Source organism: Cricetulus griseus, chromosome 2 (assembly GCF_003668045.3).
Source record: "Cricetulus griseus strain 17A/GY chromosome 2, alternate assembly CriGri-PICRH-1.0, whole genome shotgun sequence".
Classification (NCBI taxonomy): domain Eukaryota; kingdom Metazoa; phylum Chordata; class Mammalia; order Rodentia; family Cricetidae; genus Cricetulus; species Cricetulus griseus.
In genome coordinates this window covers 133,222,970-133,229,644 of record NC_048595.1, presented here as the reverse complement: position 1 = coordinate 133,229,644, position 6,675 = coordinate 133,222,970, and positions in this window count along the sequence as shown.

The following is a 6,675-nucleotide window of genomic DNA, read 5'->3' as shown; positions in this document are numbered from 1 at the left end:
CACACACACACAAACATTTTGAAAATTTGAATGATATAATTGGCAAGTTGATCTATCTTCTTGCTTGTCTCTTTATGGTAGGGAAAAGGCACAATCCAGTCATAGCTGCTGTGAGCTCATGTGGAATTTGTTCCATCATGTCCTGCAAACACTGTCTCACTGTGGATGCCCACTGCCTCTGTCTTCCCTGAAGGCACTTTTACTAATGAGCCCCAGATACTACTGTGACTGAGAGAACCTCTGGCTCAGTGCCAAGCCCCTCTACAGAGACATGAGTTCCTGTATCCATCTTACTATGGTCCTGATCCATTTTGTCTTGAACATACTTCTCCTTGTCCCTTCTGCCCAGACAGCCTTCCTAAATTCAACACTCCAGTCATTTATATATGAGATTTTTTTTTTAACTGACAAGAGATTTATTACTAAAAATAAAACAACTGAAGTTTATTCCAGGGTACACTGTCAGCACAGGAACGTCCGCGATGAAGTGTGTTAATTTGACAGAAATCCTAACCCAGTCATCCAAGATCATGTTTGAAAGGTTCAGACATTATGCTGGCCTGCCCCTGTTACCTGGTGGAATCCACTCAGGCAATACCCTGGTCAGCCCAATGTTCCATGGGAAAGAAGTCTGCACGCAGGTGCAGAGGACCCCTTTAAAAGATAGGCCCCTGCCCCTTTACACTGTCTCTCTCTCTCTCTCTCCCCCTGTTTCTCTCTCTGTGTGTGTGCTCTCCCGTCTCTCTGGTTCCCTTCTCTGTCTCTCTATGGCGACCGGCCATGGCGGTCAGCCATTTAACCCTGTTCCTCTTCTTAGTCTCCCCATTCTGTCGGGCCTTATAATAAACTTATAGTCTTATGTCTCATGTCTCAGCAATTTCTCTTTTCTTCTTTTTAAACAAAACAATAACATTTTGGCGCCCCACGTGGGCAACTCCCACGGGCAGACGTGCATCTGTAGAGGAGTTTTTTGCCGCTTTTCCACTTGCCTCACCCATGAGAAATGCATAGAGGAACCTTTCTGGTTTCATCCAACAAACAGGTAAACAGACAAAATCGGCTTACGGTTGCCGCTGTTTTGGTCATGTGACCTACCTGTAGGCACGCACAGCTCCAGCGGCCTATCGAGCAAACATGTCTGCCAGATTTTTGATTTCTGCCAGATCTCTTTGCTTTTTATTTTATTTTTTGTCTTTTTCTTCTTTCACTGGCTCTGTTGTTCATGGCTTGTTTACTAAATACTATGCCTTTCCAGGGCCCTCTGTTTAAGTCCATCCTGTCTCTTTAAATCTCCTGTCTGTTTGCTACAATGTACGGATCAGAGATTACATTCTGACTCCCCCTTTTCTGTTATCCAGTCCTGCTTGTCTCTGTACCTGTAATTTAATTTTATACTTATCTAGTTCTATATACAATTTAAATTAAGCTATACTAAGTCTCATTTCTAAATTACTATATATCTTTAAATGATGGTAAACATTTAAAGTCATAAAGGTCTAATTTAACTATACTTAAAATATAAGCTAAGTCTATACAACTTAAATTTAACTCATCTTTAAAGTTTAAAATCATAAAGGTCTATTTCAAACTAACAAAATATTTATACCACTCAGTCTATCCTATAAGCCGTTTACAAAGGTACAGCTTTTATTACAAAAAGAGATTTTTCTCTAACTAAAGGCAAACTTAACTGCTAAGATCCTAAACAGACAGCCCTCAAATACTCAGAGATCTAGAGAATATGGCATTTAAAATGTTTTGTTAAAAAGCTATTTATAACAGAGAGATAGGCTAGCTGCTGGCCCTACCCCATTTCCTCCGAGAAGATTGATGGACACTGAAGAAACTTCATCTCGAGTCAGTGATAACGCTGGTCACTGAGCAACCCTGCCCTTCACCTCAACTACTACAAAGTATTCCAGACCATGGACAAGAGGACAACGGAATCGACTTTCCCGGCATTGCTTGGGCCAATGGTAGGCGAGTCTTCCCAAAGGTCACAAGTTATCAGCAAGAAGGCAGGTGTCCTGCAGCCTGCTACTATGGATGGAGGACCTTGGGGATGGCTGTCCATACAGCCGGCTGGCAAGTCTCTGTTATTCTTTAATCATTGATTCAGGTAAAATCTTATCCTTCTCAAGATCTCTGATGCTTTTGACGACTGATAGTCTTGCCAGCTTAAAGCAAAACAGATTCCAATAACAGGTATTTTAGGGTTTAACTATGTGAAGATAGGAAAGTCTAAGATGAATAAAGGTTTCAGAATGTAGTTACAAAGGCCTGAGGATAAGAAGGCTTAAATGATGATAATGAATTGAGACATTAAAAAGAATTAAAAATGTTCCTGATTTCTCTATTTCTCATGCTACTGTTCATAGTCTACAATACCACTATAGGATCATAACTACAAGGTCAAGGTTAAGATACTTTTCATTGTCAAAAAAAAAATCTGTCTGTTTTTAAATGGTAATACTTTCAGCCAAGTTGCTCCTAACATGAATATGCTTCTAACATGTCTAATGTTTCCACAAACTCTAAGGATTCTTGTAAGTTCCAGGGAGCCGAATCAGATCCAAACAGGTCAGATTCACTCCAGGTAATATTCAACCTTTTCCCAGTCCCAAATTCCCTTCACTCATCTTGGGACTCCTCGGGAACCCCTCCCTCATCTTACAATCTTCCCCTCAAGTGACAGGACCTAAGAAAAAAAATTTTTTCCTAAAATTAACCTTGTCCTCTGCTCTGTCAACATCTTGCCACGTCTAAGAGGGGCCAGGGAGTTCCATACAGCCTGGACTACAATGAAACAACCAGCTACCCCAGGACGTGGCAGCACCCCAAACTTCTCGGGTCCCCCAAAGATGGTCAAAGCCCCCCACATCAGCAGGAAGCAGTCTTAAGAATTCGACGCCCTTATTCCTTAACCTGCCATGTCTAAACACCCCACCTTTTTTTAATAATAAGTAGAGGTGGGAATGAAAGGTTCAGGCATTATGCTGGCCTGCCCCTGTTACCTGGTGGAATCCACTCAGGCAATACCCTGGTCAGCCCAAGGTTCCATGGGAAAGAAGTCTGCACGCAGGTGCAGAGGACCCCTTTAAAAGATAGGCCTCTGCCCCTTTACACACACTCTCTCTCTCTCTCCCCCTGTTTCTCTCTCTCTCTCTGTGTGCTCTCCCATCTCTCTGGTTCCTTGCTCTGTCTCTCTATGGCGACCGGCCATGGCGGTCAGCCATTTAACCCTGTTCCTCATCTTAGTCTCCCCATTCTGTCGGGCCTTATAATAAACTTATAGTCTTATGTCTCATGTCTCGGCAATTTCTCTTTTCTTCTTTTTAAACAAAACAATAACAATGTTCTCTAACTGCATGGAGTAATACTCTCTTGGCCAGGCATCATAAAGGAGTCCTACCTTTGGACTTTAGGATGCTTGCTGGTAGGTGTATTAATACTGCCAGTGAAACAAAAGCACATCAGTGAAACACAGGCAAAAGAAGGTAATCTATTATCTCAGGAAATGACTAATATTTATGGTTGACTTTGCGTAGTATTGTACTGTATTGTTTCTCCATGGAACATAAACAAATATAAGCATTCAAAGCCTGCTTTCTGCATTCTTTCTTAATTTATTCATGTTTTTAAATGTTCCTTGTTTGTATTTATTACAATAAAACATTATATGTTGTGCATAGAAAGGGTCCCCCCTTACATACCCCTGTGCTCCCGTTTGCACCCTTACTTCCTGGAATTGATCCACATGAAAGTCAAAGATGAAATCCTGAGTTTCTGATTGCAGATCTGCTCTTTGCCTCCTGCTGATCTTGGTTAAAAGTTATTCCACATCAGAGCTTCAGAAGTTTTATCACGTAAGTACTCAGGAAATGTTAGGGTAAGAATCACATGACTGTTCTCTGTGGTTTGTTTATTTGAGACAAAGTCTTGCTATGTACCTCAGGCTTGTGGCAAAGTCATGAGCCTCCTTTCTCTGATTCCCAAGAGTTGGTCTTAACAGGTACAGGTTCAACTGTTTATTTTTAAAACTTTTCAGGAGCTGGGGACTTAGTTCAGTTGATAATGTCCTTGTCCTGCAACCACAAAGACTTGAGTTCGAACACCAGAACCCATATAAGAAAAAGTCATGGTAACACATGCTTGTAATTCCACCACTGGAGAGGTAGAGACAGCTGATTCCCCAGGGCTCTCTACTCAGACAGTATAGCCTAATTGGGAAGTCCCAAGTCAAAGGAAGGACGTGTCTCAAAACACAAAACAAGTACAGCAAAAAGAAAACACTGGACAGTTACTGAGGAGTGACACCCACAAACTCACACATGCAACACACACAAATCAATTCTAAATTATTTGAAGAAATTAGAACAACTTATGGTTACAAACTTTGCCTGCTTTTTGTACCCTGGGTATTGCTAGTGACAAAGGTGATATTGTCCATCAGGATCCTGGAGGTTGTTTATTTAGGTGCTCCCTTTCCAATCACTGCCTTTCTGGCATACACTTATTTTAGTTTTATTTCCTTTGTACTGTAGATTTAAAGCAAATGCATCAATTAAGATTTTTTCCAAACTAATAGTGAAATGAAAGTAAACCGTTCCCTCCCACCCAACTTCCTACATTCCTCTAGAAGTAATTTCTGTTTGTGTTTGTTTGTTTTGTTTTTGTTTTTTAATCAAATTATTAACCAGTCTTTCAAGTTTTGGGGAACATGTCATAATGCAGTCAGTACTCCTCTATATCTTGTTTTTTTATTTATAGAAATGATCTATCATATAACATACAGAATTATTCAATCAGCTTAACATCTGCATAATTGGTAGCTATTTTCCTGGATGTAGCACTTTTGTAAGACCCTATTTAAATCCATTAGTTTATTATTCATGTTACATAAGTAATAATTTTTATCAATTTTTTTGCACAATTTGACAAGAATATATATAGGGTTAGTGTAAAGAAATGCCCACTATGAAGTTAAGAGTCAAAGCATTACTAATTTAATGGACACTGCTGCCAAATTGACTCCCATTTCTATGACATGATATCATCAAGTATCTAGTAGCCTACAATGCCCCACCATCTGTATTGTCCAAGACATAAAATAGTTTTAGTCTGGTAGATTAAAAAATACTATCACAGATCAGCAAGGTGGATCAGTGGGTGAAGATACTGACTGACTGCCAAGCTTGAAGACTGAAGCCTGATCCCTGTACTGGGGGAGAATAGTCTTTGACTTTTACACACATTGTGGCACACATGCCCATTCATTCACATGTGCACACATGCACACCACACACACACACACACACACACACACACACACACACACACACGAGAGAGAGAGAAAAAGAGAGAGAGAAACTTATCACTTTGCTATTTTTATTTTATTTTATATATTATATAGAAAATTACACATTTTATGCACTTATTAGCCATCTGTACTTTAGTGAACTACTTGTCAAAACATTTGCCAGTGTTGATACTATTTGTCTGACTATTTTATGGGTTCTTTCTGTATTAAAAGAATTGACCCATAGTCTGGTATAGAAGACATATACAACAAGCACTTTATTTGCTTGTTTTGGGTTTTGATTTTTGTTATTTTTGTCATTTGCTTTCTTTCTATACAGGGTGTAGTCTGGCTGTCCTGTAACTAGCTCTATAGACCAGGCTGGCCCTCAAACTCAAAAATCCTCTTGCCTCTGCCTCCTGAGTGCTAGGATTAAAGGTATGTGCACCTCTACCTGGCATTACATTTTGAAAGAAAATATTTGATGTTCCTTGTAGATTTGTGTGAGGTTGTTCCATCAGCTCCTACAGTTTTACATATTTCACTGATTCCCACACACACCCTATCATTCAGATCATCTATAGGTCTATTAACAGAGAGACTGATATTGAATTACTGAATTTTAAAAAATATGATCATCCAAGAAAAACAAAAGGAAAAATTTGGTTTATGCTTCCTACTAAAAGCTTAATGCCCCAGCAGTGACATAATGAAAAGTTACCTTTCACTGCTGTGTATGGATGCTCTGGCACACAGCTGTCATTATTTCATCACAGCACTACAGTGCTTAACGTAAGTAAAACTTAAGTTACAAAGAAAGAAAATATTGCTGTTGACACAGTGGTACAGCATGTGCAAGTCTCCAGTGCCATGAGAAAATGAAAGGATTTATGGCATTATTTATTCATTCATTCCTATATATAACAGAGATAGCTTTTTCATGTGTACCTCTGTGTATCTACATCTCACTTAGATACAATATCAAGAGCCTGGGAAAGTTAAAATGACTTTGTTGATCGAGTCAATGTCACCTCAAATTCTATTAACATAATAATAGTAATATTAATGAGTGAATTATTTATTAACTATGTTGCTCCATCCATAGGAGTGATCAACAGATCAAAATCATTATCTTTCATTCTATGAATCTTTTTGAAGATTTAAGCTTTAACTATGTTATATGGCAGAGTTTGTGGGGTACACACATGAGTGAATGTGCCCTCTGAAGCCAGAGGCATAAAATTCCCTGAAACTGGAGTTACTGGTAGAATGTGAGCCACCTGACAGGGGTGCAATACAGGAGACTTGGGTTCCTGACTTGAGTTCCTGCTTTAAGCCTCCTTAACTATGTATCATAACTTCTAAGTTGAATAATT